Raw genomic sequence first — 8391 nt, 5'->3', positions numbered from 1 at the left:
CGGCAAGTGTGAGGAGAAGATTATGATGGAGTACCGGGTGAGCAAGGAGTGTCCCAACAAGGGCTATATCTTCTACAAGTGTCCGGATCGCAATGCGAGTTATTTTGTCGCATTTGATGATTATGATTAATTTATATTTATTTTCATGATGATTGTGATTAAAGTTCTAATTTTTTATTTTAATTTTAGTGGGATAACACTGGATGTTCAGGCTGGTACTGGGAGGAAGAGTATGTTGAACACGTGCAAAACTCTCTTGCACAGGCGGTTACGGCGGCTGATGAGGCAGTGATCCTGTAGAAGAAGCCCATAGATGTTGAACAAATGCATGATCTGTCTATTTTAGTTGAGATTGGTCGCGAAATCCTTATGCCACTGAAGTGCATTTTAGCTTTAGTTTTTTTAGTGGTAGTTGGGATTGTCTACATTGTAGCGAGACTTTCATAAATTAATACTTTGTGTGGTGGCATGCTTGTCATATAATTAACTAATTATATTCTAGGTTTTAATATGGTATGTATGTCATGTAATACAGATGAGCCGGCATTGGATATACAATGCTGATCGCCGCTCCCAAGAGTTCATTGAGGGCATGCATTCTTTCTTATGTGTGGCCGAGGCAAACAAACGCGATGGTTTCATATGCTGCCCATGTGCCATATGTAAGAATTTGAAGGAATATGCTAGCTCAAGGAGTCTTCATTCACACTTGTTGAAGTCGGGTTTTATGCCAAACTATATTTGTTGGACGAAGTATGGAGAAACCGGGGTTGTAATGGAAGAAGGTGAAGAAAAACAATAGGACGATGATGACATTATTGCTGAATATGGTGCCTTCAATGATACTGCAATGGGGGAAGCTGAAGAAGAGGTAGGGGCAGAAGATGAGCCCGCTGATGATCTTGATCAGGCCATTCGTGACGCACAAAGAGAATGCGAAAGTGAAAAGGAGAAGATCAAGTTCAAGCGTATGCTAGAGGATCACAAGAAATTGCTATACCCAACTTGTGATACGAGGCAGAAAAAGTTGGGTACCACACTGAAATTGCTGCAATGGAAGGCAAAGAATGGTGTATCTGACAAGGGATTTGGAGAGTTACTGACAATCCAAAAGAAGATGCTTCCGAAGGATAACGAATTGGCCATCACTATGTATGAAGCAAAACCAGTAGTCTGCCATTTGGGATTAGAAATCCAGAAGATACATGCATGTCCTAATGACTGCATCCTCTACCGTGGTGAGGAGTGTGAGAAGTTAGATGCATGCCCGGTATGTCATGCATCGCGGTATAAGATCAGGCGAGATGACCCTGGTGATGTTGAGGGCGAACGTCCCACGAAGAAAATCCCTACCAAGATTATGTGGTATGCTCCTATAATACCACGCTTGAAACATCTGTTCAGAAACAAAGACCATGCAAAGTTGTTGCGATGGCACAAAGAAGACCGTAAGGTAGACAATATGTTGAGACACCCTGTTGATGGGTCACAGTGGAGAGCAATCGATAGAGAATTCCCAGAGTTTACAAATAATGCAAGAAACTTAAGGTTTGCTTTAAGTACGGATGGTATGAATCCTTTCAGGGAGCAGAGCAGTAGTCATAACACTTGGCCTATTACTCTATGTATCTACAACCTTCCTCCCTGGTTTTGCATGAAGCGTAAGTTTATTATGATACCAGTGCTCATCCAAGGCCCATGGCAACCTGGCAATGACATCGATGTGTACCTGAGGCCACTAGTTGAAGAACTTCTACTTTTATGGAACAGACCAGGTGTACGTGTGTGGGATGAGCACAAACAGGAGCACTTTGACCTGCGAGCATTATTGTTCATAACAATCAATGATTGGCCTGCTCTAAGTAATCTTTCAAGACAATCAAACAGGGGATATAATGCATGCACGCACTATTTCGATGACATTAAAGGTATATTCTTGAAAAAATGTCGAAAGGTCATGTATCTTGGCCATCGTCGATTTCTTCCTACGAATCACCCCCTAAGAAAGAAAGGCAAGCATTTTAAAGGTAAGGCAGACCACCAGACCAAGCCGGGCAACCGAACTGGTGAGGATATACTCAATATGGTCAAGGATGTGAAAGTAGTATTTGGAAAGGCACATAGCAGCGAACCTGTTCCGAACGATGCCGACGGTCACGCACCCATGTGGAAGAAGAAGTCCATATTTTGGGAGCTACCCTATTGACAAGTCCTAAAGGTCCATAGCGCGATCGACGTGATGCACCTAACGAAGAATCTTTGTGTGAACCTGCTAGGCTTCATGGGTGTGTATGGGAAGCCTAAGGACACACTTGAAGCACAATAGGACCTATGGTGTTTGAAAGAACAAGACAACCTGCATCTAGAGAAGACAGATGATGGACGCCATTACTTAAGTCCTGCCAGCTACACTCTTAGCAAAGAAGAGAAGGAAATCATGTTTGAATGCCTAGCAAGCATCAAGGTACCATCTGGATTCTCCTCGAATATAAAGGGTATAATAAATGTGCCAGAGAAGAAATTCCTAAACTTAAAGTCCTATGACTGCCACGTGCTCATGATGCAATTGCTTCTAGTTGCATTAAGAGGAATTCTACCTCCAAATGTACGTTTAGCCACCGTGAAGCTATGTGTATTCCTCAGTGCAATTTCTCAAAAGGCAATCGATCCAATGGATCTAGCTAAACTATAGAATGATGTGGTTCAATGTCTTGTCAGCTTTGAGTTGGTGTTGCCTCCTTCCTTCTTTAATATCATGACACACCTCCTAGTTCACCTGGTTAAGGAGATTAGCATTCTCGGTCCTGTGTTCCTGCACAACATGTTCCCCTTTGAGAGGTTCATGGGAGTCCTAAAGAAATATGTTCACAACCGTGCTCAGCTAGAAGGAAGCATCGCCAAGGGCTATGGAACAGAGGAGGTCATTGAGTTTTATATTGACTTTATTCCCAACCTTGACCTGATTGGTGTTCCTGAATCGCGACACGAGGGGAGACTAAGTGGAAAGGGGACACTAGGGAAGAAACCATATATTGGTACGTAGGACAATTATTTTAATAAAGCACACTACACAGTTCTGTAAAACTCCTTAGTGGATCCGTATATTGAGACACATAAAGAGTTGCTCCGATCCGAGTTTCTAGGGAAGTCTAAAGCTTGGATTACGCGTCAGCACAAGGAAACTTTTAGCGACTGGTTACGAAAAGAATGTCTGGGTGATGAGAGTATTGATGAGCAACTGTATTTGTTGGCTAGGCAGCCATCGTGGTATATCCACATATACAAAGGGTACGAGATAAATGGGAATATATTTTACACAGTAGCCCAAGATAAAAGGAGCACCAACCAAAACAGTGGTGTCTGCATAGATGCCTCCAACCATAATAGAAATAAGCAAACATATTATAGTCACATAGAGGATATATGGGAACTAAACTATGCACCTACTTTTAAGGTACCTTTGTTCAAGTGCCAATGGGTAAAGGCGACTGGAGGCGGGGTAGCAGTCGACAACCAGTATGGAATGACAACCATGGACCTCAACAATATTGGGTACAAAGACGAACCATTGGTCCTTGCCAAGGATGTGAATCAGGTGTTCTATGTCAAGGACATGTCTACAAAACCGAAGGGAGGGAAAAACAACAACGACCCAATCAATGAGCCAAAGCGCCACATAGTTCTTTCAGGGAAAAGAAACATCGTCGGAATTGAAGACAAGTCAGACATATCAGAAGATTATGAAAAGAATGACCGAATTCCACCCTTCACAGTGAACAAAGACCAAGCATTCAGCTAAATGATGAGGACACTCCATGGTTACGGCGCGATCATAACCAAGGGATATACGTTAAGAAGAAGTTCACTACTGTGTCCGCTTGATATATATAGTGATGTTTAATAGTGTGTATTAGAGGTATTATGTAATAATTATGAATTCAGAAATGTTTATTAGGTGTTTCTTTTTTTTCTATGTTCAGATTAAATTTGTGTTTGATGGTGGGATTTCCATGTTGCTTTTGGACAATGAGTGATGAAAAAAATGAAAAGATTTACGTTAAAATGATGTGAAAACAAATTTCCAATCCAAAACAAAAGTTTTAATGATTTAAATTAAACACTATATTTTTGCATTAATGAAATAGTAATTATTAATGACATTATGTTTCAATATTTATAAGAAAAAAATAAAAAACTTTAGGTCACACAATTTTTCTGTGTGCAATAAAGCAAAAGTAAATCCATATTCTTTTAAAACAATTTTATGCCTTGTAATTAATTTACTGTACAATTAACAAGACTTTAACATAAAGGTGGGCTGGAAACGGGCAGGAAGTGCAATTTTATGCCTTGTATATAAAAAAATAAATGGAGCTTGAAACGGGCAGGAAGTGAAACTGCAGCCCAACTTTAGTCCCAGGTAGATCTACCACCCAGGACTAAAGGTGGGCTGCATTTTTTGCGGTCCGCCAAAATACACCTTTAGTGCTAGCTCGTAATACCAGTCGGGACTAAAGCCTTTAGTCCCGGCTGGTATTACCAGCCGGAAAGGTCTTTTCGTCCGGGGCGTTTACAGGAGCCGGGACTAAAGGTCCCTCCCCTATATAAGGCGGTCATTTCTTCTTCCTCCTCACTCTTTGTTTTCGTCGCCCATCGCCACTACTGTCGCCGCCGCCCTCGTCACCGTCGCCCGTGGCCACCTCATCGTCCTTGACCTCGCCGCCGCCGGACCCGGCACCGATCTTCTCCTTCCCGACCTCCGACGTGCTCTTCGACTACGCGTGGTCCGAGTCCCACGACTCCCTCTGCGCCGCCGCCTCCGGGGACGGCTCCATGTGCCTCTTTGACGCTGCGCGGCTCCCGCCGCCGCAGAACCCCGTGCGCCTCCTCCGCGACGGCCGGCCGGCCGCCCCAACGCCGGCCTGCAGCCTGCAGGTTAGCACTTGCGCTACTACGTGTATGGGCCCACGCAGACGCAGAGGGCCGGAAGAGCGTTGTTTTAATTAATCTAGAATAAGCACGTACTAGGTGCGGGTTAGGTCCTGTGCTCACGCACGCACGGCACATTTTCTTCAGGCGTGCATACGTCGTTGTCTAGCGAGCGAGCAACTTAACGTATTAGGCCGCCTCTCTGTATTGTTGGCACGTAGCTACTGATAACATGTCATTTGGATACCCCTAATTGAGACGCGTCTTAGAAATTGAGAGGATCGTACTAGCGGTGTCAGCGATAGTATAATAATCCTAACTAACTAAGGTTGAATGGCACGCTACTACCCACTGATCACACGTACTCTCTCCGTCCCAAGAGTGCAATTCTAATTCTAAGAGTCAAACAATTTTAGATTTGACCAAAAATCTATTAAAAATAAACATTAATATTTATAGTTCTAAATAAGTATTATTGAATTATTTTCCATAATAAATCTATTTATGAATATAAATGTTGATAATTTTTTTTAAAAAAATAGTCAAACCTAAAAAATTTGACTTGGTTCAAATATAGAATTATAATTTCTTCAGAAGTTATAAATTTGTATTGTTATATATATAAATTTGTTATATATATATATATATATATATATATATATTAGAGAGTTATAAATTTGTTATACATCTATATTAGAGAGTTATAAATTTATATTGTTATATATATAAATTTGTTATACATACATATTAGAGAGTTATAAATTTGTATTGTTATATATATATATATTTGTTATAAATATTAGAGAGTTTTAAATTTATATTGTTATATATATAAATTTGTTATATATATCACTTGCCAATAAATATTTCTAGAAAATAAGAAATCAAAGTTATGCTTTGGAGACTTGAATTTTGAGTGTAGTTATTTAATTCATTTTAAGCACATGACTCGATCCATTTTATAGATATATGGTTTTTATTTTTTATAGATATATCTAGTGGTGTAAAAGCTAGATGACTGCCCCAAGAGACAACACGGATGAAGAAATGATGGATATTATCAACACCGGCACTCAATTTGCCGATGGTGACCAGCAGGATGTAGATGACGGGAGTCAATACCTGGCTCTTGAAAATAAGTAAGAAAATATTGTGCAAGAAAATACTAGCGAGGTATATATATTTATATATATATTTGAATATTATATATATATATTTGAATATCTATCATCTATTATGTGTACACATGATATTTATTTATTCTTTTTTTATACGTAGCCCTCTGGATCGATGACCACAACGGCAAAAAGCAAAAATATTCGAGGCTCAAAAAAGCCATTGGAGGGGCACTATATAATATCGGAATTCAATATCGAGACAGGCGAACCACTTGGTCCACATGCAAGGAAATTCGTGCAACACTGTGGGTACCTTGTAAGGGACAGACTTCCGATCAGTGCCCGTGAATGGAAGCAAAAGATCAACGAGCCTCATGTTAGTTTTGTCAATGATCTTGATAAGAATTTAATTTGGGATGATATCCTTCAATATTTCACGTTGCAAGCGGATGATTATGATGATATCAACGATTATGAATTGAAGGAGCTAGTTCGAAAGTGGGCTATGAAGAAGATGGCCACACAATTCCAGACTTAGAAGAAATCCCTATACATGAAATACGTCAAAAAGAATCTAACGCCCAATTTCAATACTAAGGGCCCTCTCACAAAGTTGAGGCCCTACTGAAATGATTTTGTATAGTACAAGACATCAAAAGAGGGTGAGGAACGGGTGAGAAGGAACCAAGAGAATGCCCGATAGAAGGTATACCACCATGGCATGGGATCAGGTGGCCACGCGACTGCCATTCCCAAGTGGAAAAAATAGAAGCGGACATTCTTGCCAATGGTATCACACCAGAATCACTCAATTGACCCAAACGCACGAAGAATTGGTTTTTCGCTCATAGGAGAAGACTGGACCAAGAGACCAGGAAGTTGGTTCATGGCCCAAAACTCAAAAGAGCAACACAAAGATTTTCTTATGCTCCACAAGCTAAAGTTATTGGTGCATTCAGGCCTAATAGAGAGAAGGATGAACTGACGTATGCCATCAGAACTGCTGAACACAGTGGCCGAACGAGAGATTTGGGACGGAACATTTCTTGGGAGCATGGTTTCCCTAACGACAGAGATACCTATAGAAGCCGATAGAGAAGGAAGGATGAGGAAGCAGCGCGGATCAGTAGGTTGGAGGAATATGTTCGTGAGTCACGGGAGGCGTTGCTTCAAGCATAGGAGCACGAAAAAGACATGCAAGCTAGAATGCAGAAGAAAATCATAAAGCAAGTGCAAATAGCAATGAGTGCCCAAAGGCAGGCATCAGATCCAGGAATCAACATTAATATTAGCCCCCCTGATCAGTTGAAAAGCAGCTGTGCTTCTACGGAGTTGCCAAATCAAGATGACGCAATGCTATGTTTCCACGTGGGTGACATCACTGCACCGTTTACATCATGTGAGCTACATATTCCAAAAGGGAATGCCACAGTCATGGTGGCTCTCGGTGTTTTTTCTCCTCCAGATCCTACCAAGACACCAAGAATCCATGGGGCAATAATACCACCTGGATATGTTAGCGTCTCAGTGGATAGAGTTAACAAAGGTTTTAGTGGTCTGGCTCTTGACATTCCAGGAGGTGATGGGGAGAAGACTCTAGGAGAAGCAGAGAAGACATTCATACTATGGCGCAAGCACTACATCATTATTTCTGGGGTTCTAGTCCACCGTCGCTTCCTCAACTGCCAGACAATAGGTGCGGACAAAAGTGAATGAAATAATTTTTTCACTAATTTTCTATTGACATGCATGATTAATAATAACAATTTTTATACCTAATTATTCTTTTTTGTACTCACACAGCAGGGCCTCCGCCAACCTAAGTCCAATTATTCAATCTCTAGATCATCATAGTGCTCTGGGCAATGATTATGCACCACCGCCACCTCCAAGGAGGTCTCCAACGCCTCCAAGGAGGTCTCCAACGGCTGCCCCACCTCCCTTGATGACCAAGAAGCAGCCAACTCCTAAGAGGTCCGCCCCGCAAACGAAGCCGTTGGCCCACCAGTCGACAAAGAAGAAAGCCTCCTCTAATCCAGTTATTCACCAAAAACTATCTTACGAGAAAAGTGAAAAGGAATTAAATGCTGCAGTATAAAAAGATGTGAACAGTTTCTTCGAAAAAGTAAGAAAGCAATGAGAAGCGAGGGAGAACCCGGAGAAATTGTACTTCTACCAAACTCCAGATCTTCTAAGAAAGAAGGTGGACCAGAAAAAGCGGGAATCTCAAAAGACCCTGCCAAAATCGGACTACGACCGCTCTCTCACCAAGTCATTTGAGGCGGCGCAGAAGAAGACTAGAGCAGGGAAAGGTGTTGCACAACTCGGACAACAATCGCAATAA

This window comes from Miscanthus floridulus, chromosome 9, assembly GCF_019320115.1.
Source record: "Miscanthus floridulus cultivar M001 chromosome 9, ASM1932011v1, whole genome shotgun sequence".
NCBI lineage: Eukaryota > Viridiplantae > Streptophyta > Magnoliopsida > Poales > Poaceae > Miscanthus > Miscanthus floridulus.
Note: the sequence above shows the minus strand (reverse complement) of the source record.